This window comes from Lissotriton helveticus, chromosome 1_1 (assembly GCF_964261635.1).
Source record: "Lissotriton helveticus chromosome 1_1, aLisHel1.1, whole genome shotgun sequence".
NCBI classification, from domain to species: domain Eukaryota; kingdom Metazoa; phylum Chordata; class Amphibia; order Caudata; family Salamandridae; genus Lissotriton; species Lissotriton helveticus.
This window is the reverse complement of record NC_136057.1, coordinates 1547022447-1547047867: the sequence shown is the minus strand read 5'-3', so window position 1 is coordinate 1547047867 and position 25421 is coordinate 1547022447.

The window sequence follows — 25421 nt, the reverse complement described above, 5'->3', positions numbered from 1 at the left end:
AGATTCTTTGCGCCATAACTCGATGGCATCTTTCTGGGACTGTCTGGCTTTCTTTTTCCATAATGCCTCTTCTACTCGCATGATGCACTCGGCATCCCATGTACCTGATACAGGCCATCTATATTGCTGTTCTAATTCCTTGGTATAGTCCGCCCATAAGTCTAGATATATTATGGCATCTAAGCCATGCTTGTGATACATAAAATGTCCTGGACTGTCCCTAGGCGGGACAGGAACTGCTTCCTCTAGTAACCCTTTCCGGGTTTTTAACTGACGTAACTTGGAGAATAGAGGCATTCTAGACTTGACTCCGAACACAATACAATACACGATAAACACAATAATGACTAGAAAAACAAATCACTCATACCACGACATTGAAAACACATTAAATAACATTTAGAATAACAGTTCAAACAGAATATTACCTGGTATACTGAAAACGGAACACATGAATTTCTCGAGAACGGAACTTACTAGAATTACTAGATGCACTGCTAAAACAGTACGAAACATACCGGTCCCATAAAGAGACACGTCAGGACCCGCATCCACCTAGGTGAACACTTCGGACTGGATCTGTGTACCCAAACCCACTGGACCAGAGACAAATTAATTGACCCTGTCTAGATACTACCCCAGCAACGGTACTCACCGGGCAGCAAGAACGGAAGGCCTCGGACTGGACGGGACTGCTACGACGTCGGACTACGAACTTCGGACTTCAGTTACAGGTGGGCCTCCGGATACCTCGGACCTTGTACTCTCGGCTTGGGCTCTGGTCGGGACTCGCCGCGTTCCTCACCGCCTCGTCTGGATGCTGGACCGCAACCTCCGTCTCCTCCGTGGGCCTGAGGGATACTTGAATCAGAAATATCTGCACGTGCACGGTATGGTTCCGTCACGGCTGCAGAGGGTCAGGGGGCCTGCGTGGCTTCGCCGGCGCGTGGGGAAAGGGCAAGTTCCTGTTCGGGCGCCATTATGTGGTAAATAAATAATTAATTACCGGTACTATTTTTGAATACAGTGAATAAAACAGATAGCTCAATAAATAAGAGACAGGATTCGAGGTATCAGAGTCTTACAGGCTTTAATCAGACATAAGGGAAGGGACAGGAACGGGATAGCCTGCATGAAAATAGAATGGATGGCAGCTGCCGGGGGCAGGGGAAAATGGCAGGATCTGGGGTTATGGGTATCTTTCAGTAACAGTACACAGTATATATACTAAAACAATTACATTACATTCAATACAGTGGGCGTAGCAGTAGGCGTAACTCGTAGCAGTCGCGAAAGATAAGGACAAAATGGGTGTAACAAGAAGACGTGTACAGGGCGTATACATAGACATGTGGTATGAAAACGTCACAGAAGTGTCATAAATGGGGCGGAAACATGGAGGGGGCTACCTGAGCAGCTGGGACCTTTAACCTAGTGGTGCGCGCAAACGGGCAATGACGTGTTACCAGGAAGAACTGGGGCTGTGACTTCTGCGCTAGAAGAGGAGACTAAAGCCTGCGATGTCAGCACAACATGTACCTATATCATATCTAGTATCTGGTATTTGGAGTACATGTTGATAGAATCCAAAAGTTATCAGGGCAAAGGCTACTTGACACTAAGACTGGTGCGTGCATAATTCTACATGTATTGCGTGTGCGAGGAATATTCTATGAATATTAATACAGTATTTCTCTTACATGGAGACAGAAAGGCTAGACCATGGCTGAAACTATTGATGCGATTCAGTAGCTTAGGAATACAAAGGAGGAGGGCTGGACTGATAACTAGAAGCATAACATACTCTTGGCAGACAGGCAGGCAGAGCCAGGCCGGGCCGGGCACTGCGAGGCAGGAAATAAGTGAAGGGTCAGGGATGCAGGTGGGGGCTGTATCGCTCCTCGGAGTGGGTTCAGGAGACTGGAGCTTGAATCTGGTGTCCGGGCCCTTTTGAGGCCTAGAAACGGGGACAATTCAATGAATTAACGTGCACACTGTAAAATGTGGCAACATAGGCCTAATACTCGTTGCTTTCACGAGAACTGGAAACTGGCGTACTAGATTTGGACACAACTATAATTGCATCTTTAATTGATCATAGGGGGATACATGCATATCGATCATGCACATATAACATAGTATGGGGAACACGTAGGCACATATAACATGGCAAAATTTACTTTTCCACAGTGGCACAATCAGTGCTTGAGGCCCACTAGCAGCATTTGATTTAGAGGCCCTGGGCACACACATAGGTCTCTGTACTAGGGACTTACCAGTAAATCAAATATACCAGTGATGGAATCACCAACCCATAAACACAATTTTCAGGGAGAGCATATGCACTTTAGCAGTGATCAGCAGTGGTAAAGTGCCCAGAGTCATAAAACCAACAAATACAGGGTCCAAAATAGGAGGCCAAATAGCAAAAAGTCTGGTGATAAACCTGCTGGAAAGGCCAGGTCTACCACATGCTATCATGACAGACAATTCCTTCATAGAGGCCTGGCTATACCAAAATGCTTCACGTTTGATACATGGTCATGTTTAGATTATTGCCTGATCTCACACAACACACTCACAGGGAGCACTGTGGTCTCTCACTTCTTCAGAACATTATCAGACCATGCCCCTGTCCTTATTGGATTTGGTTTTCCGTTAACTGTACCGCGTGTATTAGCTTTGCGACTTCCGCCCAGTGCCTCCTGTGCTGAGTTCTTTGCGCTCAACAGACACTCGGTTTCTTCTCCTTCAATGCTTTGGGAAGCCTTTATAGCTGTGATTCAGGGAGTGTGCATCACTAAGCGAGTGGGTGTCCTTAAAGCAATTAGAATGCGTCTGGTTACATTGTAGTATTCTCTCCAAATGCTAGAACAAGACTACAGTGTGTCTCAGTCGCCTTCCATCATGGCTCAGTTTCGTGAAACTTTCAAAAAATACAATGACAAGGCGGAGTTGCATCTGAGCTTCCTCACTTGCGACACATTTACACATAGCTACAGTGAAGGGTACCTTCCTGGGAGAACCTTCGCATGCATGCTCTGTCGACCTTGTGCCTCTGAATATGTGATTGAAGTTCTTGATGAGCGGCAAGAGCGGCATACCGCACCTGAAGCCCTACTTTTCACCATCACCTCATACTATGCCGACCTTTAAAGCACTACTGTTTCTCCAGGCACAAACAAGTTCCCAAACTATTTGGACACATTACAACTGCTTTGACTTGACCACTCATGCAGTGCGTTTCTAGACTTCCACATCATACGGGTTATACAGGGATAACCTGGTGACCAGTCACACCATTTTTTACAAAGAATTTGCTCCTCTGCTGATACCACATCTACAGTCTATGTTTGTGTCCTTTCTCTATGCTGGCTAGCCTTCTCCATTGCTTTGCGAGGCTGTCATTGTCACCATTCTCAAGCCAGATAAACCCGCTAACCATTGTGTTGTATTCTCTATCATAGTTCATTTCATGCTGTGGCCTTTTGCTGCAGCCTAAGGTTCTAATGCTGTTGTCATCTTTATGAGAATGTTCCATGTTCCATTGTTGCCTGGTTGCTTTTTTGCTGGGTCTGGACTGATTCAAACAGGCTTGGAGGGTGGTTGGAGCTAGGGGGTATTCTGCCTATTTATCCTGTGTGCCGTGTAACTTTCTATCAATAAACTTCTCAAATTCAAAGTGAAGACCCTGCCTTATCACTACACACTGCGATTCCTACCATCTGTTATCTATGATCAATGTAGATAACGAGATTCTCGCCAAATTACTTGCTAATCGCCTACTTGCATTCCTTCCTGACATAGTACAACCGGACCAATCAGGCATAGTTCCGAGTCTGGCTACTGTGTGTAATCTGCACACCTTCTTCTCTCTGATCTACAGCATAGAACCCAGATTTCCTGTGCTTGCCGCTGTACTTGATGCCACAAAAGCTTTTCACTCACTGGAGAGGCAAAACGTATTCTTTCTCCTTCCTCATCTTGGCTTAAGCCCCAAGTTCGTCCTATTCATGCAATTACTATACACCCATCCAATGGGCAGAATTCACCTTAATGGTATGCTAGCCCATTCCAGCTAACAAGAAGCACTCAACAGGGCTGCCCTTTACCGCCAATCCTATTTGCAATAGCTATGGAGCCCCTGGCTGCGAGATTGGATCAACATCACACGCACCGGGGTCTAAATGTTATGGCGCATAATTGGTTCATATCCATGTATGCGGACGATATTGCTCTATACATCCGCATCCTTCAATCCAATCTCGATCTCATTATATGCTGATGACATCTGAATTCCCATTGCCTGGAGCCTGTAAGCTATCTAGGAATATGAGTAAATTATGACATCGAGGAGCTATGCAGGGTAAACTTTGGGAGGATGTCTGGCAATAATGCTACCCAAATTCCTCTATCTCTTCAGTAACATGTCCATCCCCTTCCCTGCTTCCTTTTTTGAGACACTGCACTCCAACCTTATATCCCTTGCTTGGGTTGGCAAGCAACCCCACATAGCTTGGGAAATACTGATACTCCCCCTCTATCATCATGCATTGGCATGCATCATTCAGGGACTGGCCTGGAAGCTACTGTGTTCCTTCATGACAGACAGAAAGCAAACAAATGTATTTCCAAACCTTTTTGCTTCCTTGTGGGGTCCACATAGATCCTCTCTGAGTCCCACCCTTTTTTACGTAATGTGTTTCATTTCTGAACGTTTTGATTAGAACATTCAGCTTTCAATTAACTTCCTATGCAGATGATACGCAAATACTGGTTTCTTTGCTAGTAATTCAGGAACCAGAAAGTGGTGAGAGATTCCATGACTGCATAAGGTCAGTAAATACCTAGATGACAAAAAAATTCTAAGAAAGCTAAGAACCTTGGAGTAGAAGTTGACAATAAGCTCACTTTTGGAGATCAGGTGATAGTAGTCACTTCTGCAACCTTCCAGATTCTTAGGTTGATAAGAAAAATATTACATCTACTGCCTCAGGTTAGCCAACAAATAGTGATCACCTTCCTGATTTTATCTAAACTAGATTATTTTAACAGCTTATACCTGAACATTCAGCAGCACCATTTGAACAAATTTCAGTTACTACAAAAAGCTGCAACGAGGGTGCTAACAGGAATCACGAAATATACATCAGTCAAAAGAGAAATTAGAAAGCTCCAATGGCTGCCAATAAGGCAACGGGTCAGATTCAAATCACTCTGTTTGGCCTTCAAAGCTCTGCTTGACGTAGGACCAGACCATCTTAGGTAATGTTTTAGTTGGTATACCCCCACCAGAGCCCTGCGCTCCTTAGGTGTGATGATGGTAATAGTGCCTAAATTCAAATGAGCCGACTTGGGGGGTAGACGTTTTGTCACCTGCACTGCCAGGGCATGGAATGAACTTCCTTTCCATATCCGGGCCTCCCAGACCTGCTGTCCTTTAGGCAATTAGTCCTACTCTGGGTCTTTCGTTTATTTTACTTTACTTTACTTTAGAAACCTTACTCGATCTTTCCAGTTAAGATCATAAAAGTACATCAAAACAGAAAACTGTCAAAAGACTTCAGCAGTCAACCTACAATCCCAATTCATGTTTGTTAAAAGAAAGAACGAGAAAAAGGTTCATTATGAAAATTTCAGATACATATGCACATACAACCACTTAAAACCTAAGTTAAAATACAATTTATCCAATATTAAAATTATGACAGGAAAATTGCGAGAAGCACAATAGCTAATTATGAGCCCAACTGCTTCCTTTTTTTCATACATGCCCTTACAAAAATGTCGTACTCCAAAACTTACCAAAGGGTCAGGCAATGATTTTAGGAAATATAGTGCAACCCAACATTGTTTAAAATTTTACTGCTTTAAATTTGGAGCAATATATTCCTTTCTTTCCCTCGGATATAACCTGCAAAAAAATAATAGGTGACTGCGTGTAACATGGACACTGTGACAGTTCTGAGTGCTTAAACTCTCTCCCCAGGAAACCTTACATCAGTGGTAACAAGTTCAAGCGGAATCTCAATAAAATACATTTGTGCTGTATTGCTGGGATATCCGCTATGTGAGAGTACCCTCCCTCTAACATGGGTGGAGTTAATTGATAGGCAAGGACCAACTGTTTATTATAATTCCTCTCCCTTTGGATATATTGTGCCCTCTGCAAAAATGTGTCACCCAGGCTCTGCCTTGACGTCTTTCTGCAGGCAGTTGGGTCCTTAAATAGTTCTTTCCATCCCATAGCAATCAGCTCCCATTCTACATAGGTAAGCCATCTGATCCTGCTGTAGGTCTCCAGTTTTAGGCAATCTCTAATTATATTTTAGGTTAGGGTCACCGTATCCCTGCGCCATATGGAGAGTCACAGTAGGATCTGGTCTAGTCTTATTGAATCTGTGATGTAGGGTAGGCCCAGTACTATGTGTAATATGTAATTTGAGTGAGATTGCGGGAGAGACATTAGGGACTTAAAGAAACTATTCTCAATTGTCTGAAGTGGGTCAATCGGTGCATTACCCAAAGCGCCTTCCCTGTACGTCGCCACAGACTTTCTTTGAGCGTGATAGATCTGTTTAATGGGGACTAATGGCTTTGTGCCCAACTTATTGGAAAAGGAGTTTGTCGCTGTTCGCCTCCTCACCCTTCCCTCAACCAGCTGTGGCCATGTTTTTTTTTGTCAAAGTGTACCCTCAGGTAAGGGAAGGAGTCCACACCTTAATTTTTCCTGAATCCATATGGAGATGCGGGGTTTCTATCTTGTTTGCCAGCCCCAGTTATAATTACAAATAATTTTGTTTGATTGACTTTTAGGTCCAATGAGTCCATGAAAATCGCGTAGGCTGATATTGAGATTGGAGGCCTAACCCCGTTCTGGCGATCAGTACGGCATTGTCAGCATAGACCAGGAGACGTAGCCATTGGGAATCGAACACAGGAACATCCGGGGTTGCGCCCACCAGTGCCTTTCAACGCCGTTCGTGTAAATAGAAAAAAGGAACTGGGCGAGAACGCAGCCCTGCCTTACCCCCCTTGAGATCTTGAAGGGGCATGTGCATTCCCCGTTTTTCTCATAGCGGACGCATGCAGAAGCATCGGTGTATAATTGGCGAATAAGGCTGATTCGAACCCCATCTCTACCATTTTCATACCAGAGCTTGGAGTGGGAAGCACAGTCAAATGCTACTGAGAGATCCATGAATGCAAGATAGATTTTCCGACCCTTCGCTCTATTATAGTTGTCCATAATTAATGAGAGATTCAAACACTGGTCTACAATACCTTATCTCCGCTGAAACCCGTATTGTGGCTGCATTAGAATGTTCCTCTCCTGCGCCTAGGACTCCAGCCTAGATAAGAGAAGTCAGCCTATCAGTTGGTTGCTGTAGCTGAAAGTGAGATTGGCCTATAGTTCTTAGGACGATTACGCTGATTTTCCAGGAGGGAGGAGGGCCTACTAAGGCTACTTTATTGAAAACGTTGGTCAATAAATGGACCCAGAGATCTACATTGTCTTGAAAAAAGTCTATCGGCACGCCATCAGGGCCCGAGGCCTTCCCGATACTAAAGGCTGCTAACCCACTTCTAACTTCTGCAAGCAAGAAGGATAATGTCTCCTGAGTGCTGGAATGGATAATAGTGGGGGTGAAGCATGGGAACTGGTGGGAGAAAAGATGTGTACAAAGTGAACCACCCATTCCTCTTCACCTACATTAGTGTCTAGAGTAGGGTCCCTGTTGGTTTTAAAATAGGGTGAGTAGATTATCTCCCAGAACTTTCTGCTATTGCCCGTAGTTGTTGCATGCTCGAGTTTAGCCCAAATCTCCTCCCTCAGGAACCTCTCCTTTTTCCTTTTTCCTAGTTCATATTTAGAACAAAGTGAGGCAATTTGGGCTGCATTTCTGGCTTGATCACTTCCCTGGGGGTCAAAAGTATCTCACAAGTTAGCATGCCATGGTCACTTAGGCTTGTAAATTGAGCATCTACATGATCAAAACTACCCTTGAGAGAGTTAGAGGCCATTATAAAAACAATAATTGATTCATGGGCATCTTAGCGAAAGGTTTTCTTAGGGGAGTCCTATGGGTGTTTAAGTTGATTATTATTGCCATGTTCCTGGTGAATAGTGTCCTATTGAGACTATTTTCATAATTACTATGGGAGAAGTGGTAAAGTGGTAAAGCGGGTGTCCGCCAAGACTTCCAGGCCGCAGACACTGTCTTGACTGTACTTGCATGGATAAATATATTAAAGTCTCCCTACTTAGAGCCTCATTTTTCCTTAATGAACTTAAGGCCTCATCAATTGCCCTATTTTCCTCATCTGCAACTAAAAGCATGTTTGGACCAAAGTTGTTGTTATAATAGTTTATTTAAAAACAAATACCTTCATTGGCCATTTCCAGAATGAAAAGATGAAAGTAGGGGCTAGTGCCCTCGAACGTCTTGACTATCATTGTCAATGTATTGGGAATTAGCGTTAGAAGGCCCCCTTAACCCTCCCTGACTGGGTTGCCCTTGTCTGAAAGGAACGGTAGCCATTTCTGAAGATTAATTCCATTGCCCATGTCTCCTGCAAGCAAGAGATATCTTCAGCTTCCCCAAGTTTTAACCAGTGTTTGTTGTTCAACTTATTTGTGATACCTGCAACATTTCAATATGTTATTTTAAATACATGATTTTGCCCCTTTCTAATTCCATTGCTTTCAGGGATCACCTGAGTATCAAGGGATCAGGCCCTCACTGTGGCAGGCCCCTCATTTGCAGGTGAGTGTAGTCAATTACAGAGTTCCAGATTGGAAAGTGGGGCAAATCTGTTGTCAAGAGTTATCCCAAGGTCGCCTATGTTACATACTATGTTAGGCCTCCCCTTTAAAAAGCTCTGGTTTTGTTGGTCAGCACAGGAAGAGACCTATAAAATGCTATGATTTGTGTGCCCTTAGGTGGATCTCTATAAAGTTGGCTAGAAGAGATCTTCTTGATACACAATGATTGTTAAAGTTTATAACCCCACAATTGCCTTCCAGTGATTTCGTAGACTGCCCAGCCACTCCACCCTTCTAGCCATGATGATTTGGTTAGGCATTTGATTACTCCCTTTGCCCTTGCAGGGTGTATGACAGGACAGCCAATGGAGGGATTTATCCATTAGTTGAATTGTTGTTTCAACCTGGTCTTCCCTCAGAATTGGGACATTACCTGGAATCAATACAAGAGGGGATAAAGCCAGTGGAAGGTGCAGAGACTGGTGTGCAGTGACGGTCTGCCCCGGATTGGATCTTTGTTGTCTTATAGGGGCCACCCTCCCTCCGCCCCATGGTAATAATGGTGGCATGTTAGTGACTGACCCATTTGGAATGCTACTAGTGTGTGGTTGAGGAATTGTGTCTCCCCCAGGTTAGCAGAATATTCATTTTATTGTGGAAGGGGCATATGATGGCAAGGGCGGGGAATGGTTTCAGACATGCTCACATTATTATTTAGATGGTGTGGGTGGTGCCCCTCATTATTACCTTCCCTCGGAAGAACCCCTGTCCCATGAAATGATGGAAGCCCAGAGCTTGTTCCAGGATGTGGGCATTGGGACTGGGACAGTACTTGTGCCCGAACCCTCGATGTATGAGAGTCTCCCTTCAATTTGAGTTAGTTTAATTAACAGGGGTTCAAGAGTACAGTAACCAATGTCTCTGGGTCTTTCATTTAAATCGGTCTTCTTGCCTGCGGAGCTAAGCGCAATGACACCTTAGGGTAACTTTTGCGCTCTAAAAATGTAATTAACATAACGTAACAGCAAGGGGGGATAGGTACACCCAACTTGTACCTCTACGCACTATGGGGCCGATTAGGATGGCGGTGAATCTGCATCCTCCGGGCTGGCGGAAGCCACCGCCGGCCTGGAGGATGCGGATTCACCACCGCGGCCACAGACATCACCCACCGCCAGATTAGGATGTCGGTGGGATTGCGGTGGGACCAGCGGCGGATGGCAGGTCCGTCCGCCGCTGATCCGCGGGGTGTGGAGGGCTATTTGGTGGCAGTGTCTGCAAGACACCATCAGCCAAGTTAGGATGTGCATTGACACATGCTGTTCCACGGCGGCTTTTCCGCCATGGAAAAGCATGTGGTCTTTGGTGTTTGGGGGCCCGTTGCGGGCCCCCAGGTTGTCGGGGGGTGGGAGGTGCACATGAGGGGGTACCTATGGTACCCCCCAGCATTTACATGCACAAAGCGGCAGGCACCGCGCTGTGCCTGCCGCTTTGTGCATGTAAATGTTAAAAATGCATTTTTAACCTTGCGGCGGGTGCTGCTTCAAGCAGCACCCACCGTAAGGTTAAAGACACAGGATGTGACCGCCAGGGTGGCGGTCACATCCTAATTGCACCGGAGGGACTGCCGCTGCCCCTGCGGACGGTCCCTCCACCTCGGGGGTGCGTCCGCCATCCTAATAGGCCCCTATGTTCCCAGGCTCACTATCTACATTACTGGCTATACCCAATAGTAATAGTAAAAGTAATGAAACTTTATTTTGTTGTAAATAACCATCAAAGTGTACACAAACCAAAATACAATAGTACAACCACACCATATGTTAAAAAAATAACGATAATCATCTCTAGTGTCTGCAATAAACACTTCTAGTTGATCAACATTTCCTTAAAACAAAACAGAAAGCATCATGATCACCTCATACAGTGTCGTAAAAAATATACCTCCCAGAACTGTATCCATCAAAGCGATAGATCCATAAAGTAACTGTGCCTAGTACAACCAGAGCTAATAAACAGAAACTAGGGGCTAGATGTAGGTAAATTAGATTTACCGATTCATAAATACCGGATTTTACCGATTCGGTATTTATGATTCGGTAAATCTAATGTAGGTAATTATTCGGTAAAAAAATACCGAATCGGTAGGATTCGGTAATTACCGAATCAGTATTTGTCATTGATTCCTATGGGCCTTGAAGCCCATAGGAATCAATGGCAAATACCGATTCGGTAATTACCGAATCGGTAAAATTACCAAATTGCCAAGGGGGACAGGGTGTCACTTTGACACCCTGTTGCACCCCTTTTACTGGCTTGTGTGCCATGTGACTCACATACATGCCCTTAGGGCATGTATGTGGGCCACATGGCACAGGTGTACATGCACAGATGTGCATGTACACAGGTATTCGTTATTTACCACCAAATAGTATTTGGTGGTAAATAACGAATCAGTAAGGGCCTGTGGCACTGTTTCAAGTGCCACCTACATCTGTATTTACCGATTCGGTAAATTTACCGATTCGGTATTTTATAGAATCGGTAAATTTACCAAATCGGTAAATATACCGATTCTGTAAATATAAGGCCCCCTACATGTCAAACACCAAATACCGGTCGGTAACGGCCGAAATCGGCCGTTACCGACCAGTATTTGCCGTCCTACATCTGGCCCCATATTATTAAAATACATATTTCATAAAAGACAATAGGAAAAATATCCAAAGACAATAAACCATTTAAAAATGTTGTTTCCATGGCCTGAGAAGCGTTCTTAAAATGTGTCAATTAAAATCCACCACAGTCATATCATGGGGCAACATACTCATTAAAAACACTAAAATCAAACAATAAAAACCGTAAAGTGACAATGCATAGTGCAAAGAATACTGATGTGCAAAAATCTATCTAATTTACAGACATAAAGATATTCAATTAACACATGTTGGCACATCTTCATACAATTACATTTTAAAATTTTTGTTCTCCTGTACCAAACATCTTGGAGAAATTTGCTGATGGTAAATACTATTTTTTCCAATGAATCACTTTTTAGGAATCTAAAAGCTGTCAAATTACTATTTGTTCCCATGTCACGGCAAATGGGCACAATCCAGTTACGACGTAAATTACAATATTCAGGACAAAAGAGCATTCTATGTGTCTCATTTTCATTATTTCAACCACATGCAGGACAGATCATGAGATTTTGATTTGAAAACCATTTGCATGTGAAGGATTGTAAAGGAAGAGAACCATGTCTAAAACGGATATACAGGCTCCTAGTGAAAGGCGGGGATATTAAATCTACTGGGGGAAAATGTAAAATCTAGAAACAGTGTAATCAGAGACCCACTTGAACTATTAGTTCAATCAATCAATCATAAACTTTATTCGACAGTTAAGTCATAAAAGCATTTCATAAAACATCCAATATTTACAATAAAATAGCATAAGGTGACATGACAGAATACATTTATATAAATATTTTAAAATGTAATTAAACTTTCACATGACGACCGTTGAATATGCTTATTTGCATAAAACCATAAAATCACAAAACTGCAATTTTTAAAATCAAACAATCTCTACCTTAATAATCAGTAATTCATTATAAAGATGCCCACGCATTCAGCTTTACTAGTCTGGGGAGGTCACGAGAGAGCGCTATTACCTTTACATTAATTTCTGCTTTGAACGAATAACCCAGGCCCATTTCAAAAACCTTGCTACGGCTATAGCAATGGGGGGACTTGGATCTGTACATAAGATTCTCAATGCCTCTCTATGTCTGTGGGTTCCGATTAGTTGGCATATAGGTTTCACCCACTTTTGACGGGGTGCAGCATAAAGGGGACAGAAAAACAAGATATGGCTTTCAGATTCTTGCTAATCCCGGCACCATGGGCATTTATCGTCATCAGTTGTTCCTACCCATTTTGCTGTGAATACCTTTATCGGTAGGGTGCCTACCCTGAATTGAAAATAGAGCTTACGATCAATCGGGTACTCAATGGCGTCCCAATAAAATTCCATCATCGGTCGAGCCTTAAATTCAAGAAATCTACCTGAGAGGTGAAAAGAGAGGTCTTTTATGCATGCTGTTGAGTTAATCATCTCCCAATATCTGGCTTTCAAGGTTTTCTGGGAGGGAAATACTGCATTTAAGGGATCATCCCACAGTTCTCTCATTCCCAGTCTCACTAACAAGGATCTAATTTCCTTCAGCCAAGTTATTTTTTGGAAGGAATCCTTTTCAATAATGTCTTTTAGACCCAGAGCATAATGGAGGAGTTCCTCGGTAGTCCATATTCTGTGCCAATACAGTAATGATGTAGAGTAGCTAGATCTTTAACTGCTTTCCTCCCAAGGTCCCACAACAATGGTATTAGTGGGGTACTTTGTGGGACGCCTATAGCTTTTCGCAAAAACTCATTTTCTGCCAGTGTCAGGTTTTTTAGGTTTTCAAATCCCCATAGATCAGATCCGTAAAGGGGTAAACGTAATACCTTCGTCCCATATATCTCGACAAGAGGACTTATAGGTTTAGTTGTTGAATTCTTAAACATTTTTAGGAGAAGTCCTGACTGCTGCTGGTGCTTTATTACTGCCAAATCAAGTTGGTTGTTCCAGTGCATAAGTGAAGGTGTCAACCTGCTCTAATGGGCAGTTATCCATATATATGCTTCCTCTAAATGGTTTAAAAACTTGGAAGGTTTACGATCATTGAGGGACATGAACTTTGTTTGGTAGTGTTTATTTCTAATCCGTGCGACCGACAGAAATCTACAAACCACCAGAGTGCCCGCTGGAGGCCACTCGGTGTCTTGGAGACTATCAAAGCGTCGTCCGCAAACATGAGGATGGAGACGTAATTACCTGCTATCACAGGGGCCTCAGTGGGGGTCAAGGAGAGGTAGTCCGCCAACCCATTCACGAAGAGTGAGAACAGGGTAGGCGCCATGACACATCCCTCGACTGGAAAGGTTTCCATAACCCCTCCCCGTTGCCCCCACCGAACCCGAGCGAAATTGTCCTCATGTAGGCGCACAACCAAAGTCAACAACTCTGGGGTCATCCCCAACCCCTCCAGCACTCGCCAAAGTTTTCGACACGGCACTAGATCAAAGGCTGCCCTCAGATCGACGAACACTGCATACAATGTCCCTTTCCCCAGAACCACCGTCCTCCAATAGAGGATAACAAACTGAAAGACTTGGTCAATCGTACTTGTTTTGGGACGAAAACCGGCCTGGAGTGGGCTCAAAATGTTATTGTCCTCAATCCAGGTCTGTATTTTTCCCAATACAAGATGGCCCATATTACTATTAGTTATGTATCTCTCATTTATGTAGGCCCAGTATCTAGCTTTTAGAGCCTTGAGGGCAATTTTACAAATAGCAGTTGGGCCGTCCCAATAACTCTGCATGCTGAGTTTACCCAATCAACCTGAGAAAAATTTAATCCATGGGATATTCCTGGCTCCTGGCAGTTTTAATAGATCCATCAGTGAATCTCTGTAGTGGTGTTGTCCAGAGTTGAACCCAGTAAACTGTGGTTTTCAGAATGGCCAGATCAGCAACTCTTTTCACTCACTCACATGGAAGTACATGGGGGTAAGAGGGGAGCTAGACGGCAGGGCAGGGCAAGCAATTTTCTAATTAAGTTATTTTCTGCAATTGTCAATGAATATAAGTCAGTGTAACCCATATCTCAGGCCCATACAGTGCCGCACCTTGGGCTGTAGCTCGATAGACTTTCAGGGCAGGAAAAATTGCATGATAAGTTGTTTGGTTATAAAACCTTATAATGACATTGGATCTATGTTCTATCATCAATGTGCTTGTATTAATTTGACTTGCCCACCTGCAGTTATCCATAAGTCTAACACCCAGGTAGTCAAAATTGTGTACCCTCCCAAGAGCCTCTCTACCTGCAGAAATAGTATGACTTTTCTTTTTACATTTCCTGAACACCATGTACTTCATTTTATTTGCATTCAGCTCTAGACCTCTTGAGTTACAAAAGCTTTTGAATTTATCAATTAGATTTTGGAGTCCCAAGGGCGTTTTTGAGATAGGAGAGAATCAACGGCAAAGAGAAAAATGTGTATTTTCCAAGCGTTCAGGATGGGTGAATCATTTCTACATTGCTCTAGAATTTCTACAACATCAATAATGTATAAAGAGAATAAAGTAGGTGCCAGAATGCAACCCTGGCAAACTCTTTTCTCGATTGGGATACAATCCATTAATTCTCCATTAGGACCCTAGCCTACTTGGGGATAATTATTTGTGTATAGTTTTTTATTATATATATATTAAATTATCAAGAGCCCACATTTTTTAAAGAACTTGCCATAGTTTTTAGTGTGGGATGAGATTGAACGCTGCTCTAAGGTCGATAAAAGCCACATAAAGGTTTTGGTTTTGTAAAAAAACTAATTTCCAAGATAAAATGGTAAACGTAAAAATCTGATCTATTGTCTGATCTTTGCTCTGAACCCAGTCTGAAAGGGGGACAAGATTTTATTTATATTCAACCAATAAAGGAGTCTCTCCAAAATTTGTTTAGCGGAAAAAAATGGGCATTGTCAATAAGGCTTATAGATAGGCCTGTAGTTTGATGGTTCACCTGCATCGCCCTTTTTATACATTTTGACAATTTCAGCAACAAGCCACAAATCCAGTACAAATCCAGTACATGCTATTGCATTGGACAATATGTTTCAGTATGCACACCAGATCAGGGGTTCACATTTTTATAAGTCTCCGGGGATTTATCCGGGCCAGGAACTTTAGCGGGTTTTAGGGATTCAATCGCTCTACTTGTGTCATCAAGACTAAAGACGACTGGGGCTGTGGGTCCAAAGTTGTAAAGGCATCAGAGTTATCATTACTACTTAAGTCACATAGATCCCCTGTGGCATAAAGGGTAGCAACATGGGTCACCCATTTGCCAGGTAAGATATTATAGAGATATGGTTTGGACTTATCACGCTTAGTTTGAGCCACAAGGCGCCTGAACAATCTGATGTCATAAATTTTACTGCCATCCAAAATTTCCTGCCATAATTTGTCATCCCAGCTCCTCTTTGCCTTTATCAGAGTTAACCTATAGATGGGTCTTGTTTCAAAAATCCTAGCACGATTGCCCTCAGTTACAGCCTTTCTTAGTGCTGCCTTTGTTATCTTGCATGTTTGATCAAACCATTTTACTTCCTTAGCGGGATACATTTTCACAACAGGAGTATCCTTGTAAAAGACTCTTCTCAACACATCAAACAAGCCAGTATGTATATTTATAATAGGGATTTAATTCTCACCAAGCCTCCAAGTGAATTACGAGTTGGTAGATCTGCATTTGCAGTTTTTGATTTAACATTACATTTGGGCATGAAGCATAGCGACTATTATTTGTTATAACAGGAGTAGGTAGATACTATAGTTTTACAGAGATTATTTTTTTGTCTCAGAGGATCACCCATCAGAGTTACTTCTAGAGAGTTGTGGTCACTGTCTAATCCTATTGCCGGTATCATATCTGCCAAAAGTGGCCACAATCTCAAATCAACAATCGCATAATCAATAACACTGGTGCAATCCCCTCTTTTAAATGTTGCTGCTCTGTTAGGGTCAGAAACAGTACGCACATTACTTGCTCTGAGACCCCTACAAATTGTTAAGGATGCTAGATGTAATGCAAGATTAGAAAGATTTTTCTAAGTATGTCCTAGTAGGGGAGGAATACCCCACGTTTGGTCTTCCACCTTTGTGATCTTATTCAAATACACCAATGGTTCAAAGGTGGTATTAAAATCCCCTGCTACTACGATTCTTGTTTTTGTTTAAACAATGTCCATAGCATCTTCCAAGAGGGAGAGTGTAGGAGATTTATCGGATCCCCATAGAGTTCTAACATAAATATTAAAAATAGCTAAGCTAAATCCTGATGAGAAGGTCACAGTGATCCCCATTAGATCAATGTCAATGGCAATGGTCATTGGTATAAGTGTGCTAATGCACCCATTCCTAATTAAAATCATAAGACCATCTATGGCTAACACAAATCGTTGGGCTGGTTTTGCATCTACACTAAATGAAGTGTACCCATCTATAAATACATCCTCTGTTACCCAAGCTTTTTTAAATGAACAAATGTTGTGTTCTAAAAAATATGTCAACCACTCTGAATCGATCAGCTTAGGCCCCAAGCCGGCTACATTCCATGATTATAGTTTAATGCTAGATAAAAAAGTAGTTAACCTACTAGGGGATATGTACAAGGAAGTGGCGGAGCAAGGCGTTAGCCTCCTTGGATTAACGTCGTGCACCGCCACTTCTGAAACACAAGGCTGCACCATATTTACAAGAATATGGTGCAGCCTTGTGTTTCCTCCTGCGATGGAGCTAAGTTTAGCAACTTAGCACTAACGCAGGTGCAAGTGTGTCTGCGTGCAAGGGAAGATTGATAATGTGTAGGAAGGTGTACCTTCCTGCACATAAACATTCCAAAAATGCCATTAGGCAGCACACATGAAAGTCACGAAATGGCATTTTTTTTTAAAGGTTTGTTTATTTACAGAAAGGTACACCTTCCTGTACATAAACAAACCATGGCATTTTGCTTTTTCCATGTGTGCTGCACAAGGCAGCACACATGGAAAAAGCAAAGACGAGGAGAAATAATGCATTTCTCCTCGTTTCGACAAGTTAAGACCTGGATTTACGCGCTGCCTCCTATGTACCCCATTCTTGTACATAGGGGGCCGCGTAAAAATGAATTGGTTTGCGGTGGAATGCCCACAGCAACACCCACTGCCCCACTTTAACGCTAAGCATAGTGTGAAAGGGGGCCTTATGTTCACGGCAGCGTTAAGCCACATTAAGTGGCTTAACGCTGCCTTGTATATAAGATGCCGCCCCTATCTCCCCCACAACGTCGGTAAAAGTGACAATGTGTGTTGTGATGGCCATAGGGGTTTGTACAAATGCCACACTATTTCTACTACCCGGTGAAACACTTGGTTATGCATCTGGGCCTATCATCTTGCACCAGTTTATGATGCAGCTCCCTTTTGCATTAAGTGTATTACCTCTAGCTGTCTTAGTACTATCCCTAACCCCAGTGGTACTATCACAGCTCCCTATTTGGTAAATGTATTATTTCTTGCAGTCTTAGCACTATCCCTACACTCATAGGTGTCATCTATAACATGATTAACAAATACATTAATTGGCACAGTCACAGTTGGGCTAAGTCCTTTGTTATTCTCCTGTGCATAAGCAATTGCCATCGCTTTAGAACTGACAACAGAAGTTTCACCAAATACACAATTGTAAACTCTGTGAGAAATCGTGATAGGGTGACACATTAGTCAATACATTTCTTCCAAGCTCGTTTGACAAGGGACAGGCTCTCTTGGGGTCTCAGCAGGTGGTGGAAATGCTGTTAATCTTATTCTCAGTGGTTTAACCCCCTCTAGGTGGCAGGTACGCAGTTTGAAGTTCATGAGATTTTCAACTAGGTACACAGATTTTAATGCACATTGTATATAATCATATGCTGTTAGATTAGATGGGTACCTTTTGGCATACACAATTATCAGACCTTACCACGGAGAGACATTTCCACTCCGCCCTCAGCCAGTGGGTCACTTTGTTGATCAAGGCTTCGGTATCCTCATAGGAGTCTGGCTTCAGCTTAGAGACCTGGATCATATAGTTTGATTGGGAAGGGAAAGTAGGTAAAATCTTCTATGGTGGCATTAGATAGTATTTGCCACAAAGTCTCCTTAGGGGCTGAGAGGGGGGTATCCCAGAATTGTTAACTTGAGGTAAACGCTTGTCATTGTGATAGTTTCTGTAGCCACCTGTAAATGTAAGGGGCAATGGCTCTTTAATTGAGCAATCCAGGTGATTTTGTGGGTGCACTGACTCAGAGCTGCTTTTGCTCCCTGCTGATGGGAGTCTGTTATGTATTTTATCAGAGACAAATGTTTTTTCCCAATTATGGTTTACTGTAGTTTGTAAAAGTCTCCTGACAACATATATTAGAGGAAGAGAGTTTGGGGTTTATGCTTAGATGATCTATTGTCAGGGGGTCCTATAGTTTTGCAACTAGCATCTTGATCACAAGAACAGGTTTTATTTAACAGGCTTATAACTTGAACCAACAGCGTGGTAAATAACTTTTTAAGGTGGTCCAATTTATTGTCCAGTATGTTAAAATGACTAGTCTTATCAAGATCATTAGTGATTATATTAGTTGAATTTTGATCTTTCCCTTGTATTAGAACCTGTTGCAACAATTGTACTATAATTTCCTGGGATTCTTCATCCACTTGTGACAGGGATCCCCCACCCTGCTATTTACATAAACAACAACATTGCACCGTATTGAATTTAAAAATTATGCGCTACAATAGGAACGAAATCCCATACCTGTCTTTCTGCAACTAACAAACGTCTACCCTGAATGTTAGACTACCTGCCTACCTATCTCTTCCCCTGCTCACAAACTTCCAACACTTAACCAAAAACCTCTGTCAACCCTGGCCAACTTTTCAAAATCCCGCCACCCAGGAAAAAGGCAAGGAAGATCTGCTGCCTCCCTCTTTTTCTGCATCCCCTTCCTATTAGGATTCAATTCTCCTGAGTGACTAAGAACCTTTATCAAGCTTACGTCATGTCCCATGCACCGCTCCTGGGTTGAGCGCACTACACTAAACCTCTCTGAAACAGACTCCGACCGGCTACCACGGCACTCGCCCACTATTGGTAAACAGCGCAAAGTCCCTCTTCATACCTCACATTACCAAACACCCTTCCCCTTACACCAATCATATTCTCCCAAGTGTATAACCACATTGTATGGATGCTTCTTACCCCCCATCAAGCTGTTTAATCCCGGGAACGGTTTTACCAGTACCTACCCCCCGTTCCCCTAACCCATACTTCAACAATCTTCCTGTTAAATGGGATTCTGTCCTAAATACTCATGCAGGCTTGGCGGTGAACACATTTATGAAAAAGTGCCCCATGACCCAAAGAAACATCTCCTCAGGGGGTGGGGCAGCCTCCGAACCTGAAATGAGAAAAATCTGTGTGATCTTATACATTGTTAACCACCGCGCCAAACCCCGGTCATTGCTTCGCCAGTAGCTTTTCTAGAATCCTGATGACCCAAGCCCCCAGCTGCATGACAACACTCCTTTTCCTCTCTCCCTTTTTTACCTCTGATACTGCCCCCAATCCCAAAAGAGTGAGTACCAAATTCCACATTGTCGATGCCAAGCTCTACTAAAGCTTACCTCAATACTGCCAGCAGATGAAAGGCAGTGGCTCTGCTCAATCTCGTACTTCTTCAACCCAATAGGCTCCCCTGACTTCCGGGGTGCAACATGCCCCCCAGCGATCCTCCCCAGCCCTTCTGTCCCCCATTAATTCTAATACCCAAAATGCCCCCAAAACCCCCAGGACCTCAATGTGAAGAATAACAGGTCCCGGAACCCTCTGTGCAGATTTTGCTAATATCTGAATTACCCTGCCCAACAACCGCCAAGACAAGGGTTTCCTAACCTGCCTCATCTGTCCTCTTTCCGTTGACCATCCCTCTAGCCCACTCATCCCCCGGTTACCTGCAGACAGCACGTAACCCCACAGCAACTTTCGCACCAAAAGCAGACCCATTAAACTCACTGTAGTTGTGACATGGAATAAACCTTTATTCATTATCTAGCCTCCCTTGTTGCCTACATACTACAACTGAAAACGGTATGTGCTTCAAAATTCTGTTGGTTTCCTTTGCTAGCCCCTGGCAACTCCCACACTGCGAGCCAGACAAACATCTGCTATGCCATTGTCCTCACCTGGAACGCGCCGTGCCAGGAACCTCATGCTATGGTGCGAACCCTTAAGCAAAGCCTTTTAACTTCTGTCTCTCCTTGTCTGTCACCTTCCCTTGAGCCCTCATATCTATGAGTTCACGCCTATGTGTTGCTTGTCCTCCGCTAAGCATGCCTGTGGTACTTGAATCTCTCTATATTCCTATGGACGACCGTGCTGTGCTGGGACCCAACGTCTTTTTGATTTCCCAAGGTACCCCCAGTTCTCCCTTCAGCTCTTAAAAGTTTTCCAGGGCATCCTGGCTCTCAGTGGATGTCAGGATTGCCAGTAGCGCAAGGATAATAAAAAACGCCACTAACCTTTTCGTGTGACCAGTAGAGACGATGATAGACGATATGCCCCCCACTTCCTCCTTACACTACCCCCAACAGAGGAAGGCTACCCTTCTGCGTGGATTAGTGCCCAGGGGAAAAGGAAAGTGGATAAAATAATAAACTCGCTGTATTTCTTGCGGTTCCCTCAAGGGCTGGTCTAAAGAACTGTTAGGGATTGGGAAGGATGTCCACACAGAATGGCTATACAGCTAGGAATAGAACGTGCGCGTTCGTAAGTCCAAAACAAAACAAAGAGAAAAAATAAATGAAAGGTAGAGAAGACCAACTCAATTGTTCCTTTCTCAGTGAATGCGCAACCTAACAACAGCAGGTAAGCATGAATGTTCAATGGTCAAAAATAAAATAGAAGGCAAGATATGTAACTTGTCTTTTTCCAACAAATGTCTGAGAGCGTGGTTGAATTCACAACATTAAGTTCTGGGGTTCCAAGTTCAGAGAAGTAATTAGGAGCAGCTTGAATCACATGAGTCTTGGCAAGGACAACGGCAGAATACAGAGGAAATCCTTCCGTGTGTTATACTTAGTTGGTAATAGTTCATAGGTTATAATCACACAATGCCACTTCCCTGTCTGATACCGCTGAAGAGGAATTTGTACAGAACGCGTTTTCAATTGCAGACGCGTTCATGCAACAAAGCTCTTTATTACTCGCGCAAGCAATTTAAACGCGTAGCAGCGTGTTTAAAAGCACCGCGGCTTTTCGGTGCTACAAAACGCGAACACTGGCAAAAATGCGGAGGAGGCCAGTCCGCACTCCTTCCACAATAGTACCTGATTGATACCAACGGGAGTCTTTCAAACATGTATCCTAAGGTTCAGGATCTGGATCAGGGAACACGTCCACGGCTACAGTCTTCCAGCTGAAATCCGCGGGGAACACCATCCGCCATTCCAAGCAGCAACTGGATGATTGACAAGCACCTTCCCATTGTGAAGGAGGTGCTTTTGTGTGATCCGCCCTGAGCCTCCACGTGTCCTGCCCCTTAGCATGCTGGTACCGGTAGTCTTTCTAATGCTTTAATTACCATGACGGTAAGGCCAACAATGGATTCTATAAGGGTATGACGGCCTCAGCCCCCAAGGGCATGAGATCGCTACAGTGGAGCTGGCAAAGCCTACAAAGTAAAATTGACCAGCTCATGTGTTGCCAGCTTGTGGCCCGTGCCCTTTGTCAATCACCACTATAATGAGGTGCTGCAACACTCCAAATAATGCATCTGACCCCGAGCAGCCCATCAGCAATGCTTTATCTACATACCCCTTCCCATAGAAATGTAAATTTATTTTTATGTTCCATTTCGCCATTTGTGCCGTTGCGCCATGGCCACCCCAAGCGACATGGCCACGTCATCCCCTGTAGACAGGTGCCAAAAACCCTCAAATAATGCACATGCCATAGAACAGCCCCCCTGGACTGCTTTATCTACCTACCCTTTCCCCTTGAAATGAATGGCCAGGAGGTCCCCAATCCTCTGTATGGCCTGGAAGTAAACAGAAATACCCGTTAATGCCATATTTTGCCATTTTGCCATCGCGCCAGTGGTCACCACAAGTGACATGGTCACATCAACCATTGTAGAAAGGTGCTACCAACACTTCAGTAGTGTGCATGGCCAACAGATTGCCCTATTCCATTGTTGCACCCCTGGTCACCACAAGTGACATGGCCACGTCAACCATTGTAAAAAGGTGCTACAAACACTCTAACAATTTGCATGACAAACCAAAAGCCATTTTAATGTTGTATTTTGTCCTTTGTGCTGTTGTGCCTGTGGTCACCACAAGTGACATGGCCACGTCAACCATTTTAGAAAGGTGCTACAAACACTCCAATAGTGTGCAGGACAAAAGAAACGCATGTTAATGTCATATTGTGCTCTTTGTGCTGTTGCGCCCGTTGTCACTGCAGTGACATGGCCACGTTAACCATTGTAAAAATGTGTCAACCATTGGAAAAAGGTGGTACAAACACTCCAACAGTCTGCATGCCAAACCAAAAGCCATTTTTAATGTTGTATTTTGCACCTAGTGCTGTTGTGCCCATGGTCACTACAAGTGACATGGCCATGTCAACCATTGTAGAAGGTCCTACAAACACTTTAATCGTATGCATGACAAACAGAAAGCCAGTACAACCCCGTATTTTGCCAATTGTGCTGTTGCACCCGTGGTCACCACAAGTGGCATGGCCACGTTAATCATTGTAGGAAAGTGATGCAAACACTCCAATAGTATGCCTGACAAACAGAAAGCCATTTTAATGTTGTATTTTGCCATCTTGCTGTTGCGCCCGTGGTCACCACCAGAGACATGCCCACGTCAACCATGGTACCCATTTCTGTACTGTTGTGCCTGCAGTCACTACAAGTGACATGGCCAGGTCAACCACTGTAGGAAAATGCTAAAGCACTCACAGAATGAGCATGACATAGACCTGCCCATCGGCCATGCTTATCCATGCACCATCTCCAATTGAAAGAGAGGCCCAGAAAACCCAATCAAATGGATGGACTGGGAGCAAACGGAAAGCTGAATTTCTGTCGCATTTTCTTTTGGTACCATTGAAGAACTGAAATCTTCATTCTCAGGGAATACTTACTAATAAAAAGAACTTGGCACAGAAGCTGAAAATATGAAAAGACATCTTTATTAAATTTAATAAGTGAGGCCACGTCACACAGAAGCCGTAGCAACTGAATGAGGTAGTCTGAGGAGTACAGAGAACAGAGGTCTTATATATGCTTCAGGGTTACAAAACTCAGCATAAAAGTAAGGGGCAGTCCTTGCTTTTGCAAGCATGCAAAATACCTAATATTCCTTCTTACACAAGCCGGACAAACCCATAATAAAAGGACCACAACCCATATCATAAACAGACCATAAAAGAAGGAACAGAAACAGATAGAAGTAGGATAAGGCATGTTTGTGTGCAGTGAAAATTTATGATGTCCTGTGCTCTGATCCTTAATCTTGATCAGCTAAAGGGCAGGAACTAGTTTAACAAGGTCAGCTCCAGGCAAAAGGGTCAGTTCACTCAGGTCAAACACGAGTCAGCACGAACTCGAGCTAAGGTGTACATGTCCTTAAAAAGACTAGTTCAGCCACAATCATCGGCCTATGTGAGGGCAACCACAAAATGGCTGCCAAACACAAAATGGAACCCACGGGTTCAGAATTCACAGAACCTCAGGCCCTCCTTTTGCCCTTACATAGGCAATCACTCAGTCTGTGTCTGAATCAATATCAATATTATCCGTTATTCCCTTCACTAAGGCATTTTTACTCGAGTTATCTTTCATGGAACGCAAGGGATAGACTTCGCTGGCATAAATAAACATCGTCTGATATGCCCATACAGACCCATTGTAACTAAATGGCAGAACCAAATAGGGAATACCTCTATCTGTAGTATGTGGCATAAGACCACATACCCAACAATTAGTGGTGTTTACCACTAACTGGTGTTGATGCAGAAGCTGTACAAAGGAATTAATAGTAAACTCTGACCTCCTAACCAGTTCATGTTCAGGTGCAGTATGGAAAGAATGCAAAGAAGTAGTAGTAGGAAGAGACATAGGTTGGGAGGTGGGTACAGATGTCAATTGGGTAGCAAAAACAATCTAACCCACAAAAGACAACGTCATGCTTAAAAATACTAAAAAACACGTTATTAAGAACATATAGACAACAGGAGAAAGTAATGACCACTATTACAAACAAAAATATCATTTTTCACAACTCTAAGCAGAAAGCAAATCCTAAAATTATCTAGTAACTTTTTTTATGGCTCCTATGCATTTCAGTAACTTATTATATGTTCAGGTGAAACAGTGGTGAGCCTCATCAATGCTCTGAGGTGAAAAGGGATACTCTTCCACAGGGAATGGACTTTACTCTGCTTTTACTAAACAGAATACTACTTTAAAACAATGCCAGCAAAACAGCAAAAATCAGTCTCCTAACACCCATTTTATGACATCGCATAGGAAATACCCAGAGTCCGTCCAAGCCTCTCCGGCAGACTTCTATTGTTCATCAAATCCTCTTCTGTTGTTTTCTTCCGCATGGGCCTCTTCATTCAGGCCTTTCATGAAAATGGTGCTTCTCAGTATTTGTTGGAGGGCCCTCCAGGCAAACACTCATAGCTCATTCGAAAGTCTCAATGTCTCAATGCAGTGCACCAATATCTCTTCTCCGCGGCAGGCACTACAGATAGTGTGCTCTCCATTGATCAAGGGCACATTTCATTTTAGGCAGATCCGGGCCTACATTCTCAGGCTCCAACACTCATTACTCAGTGTCAGAGAACGCTCAGGCTGCTCTTTCATGGGCACCATAATGTAATGCCTTCTGCCAATCTCGAATCCTCCGGGGCACTGCACTTCCGTTGGAGCAAAGGAAAAGGGGATG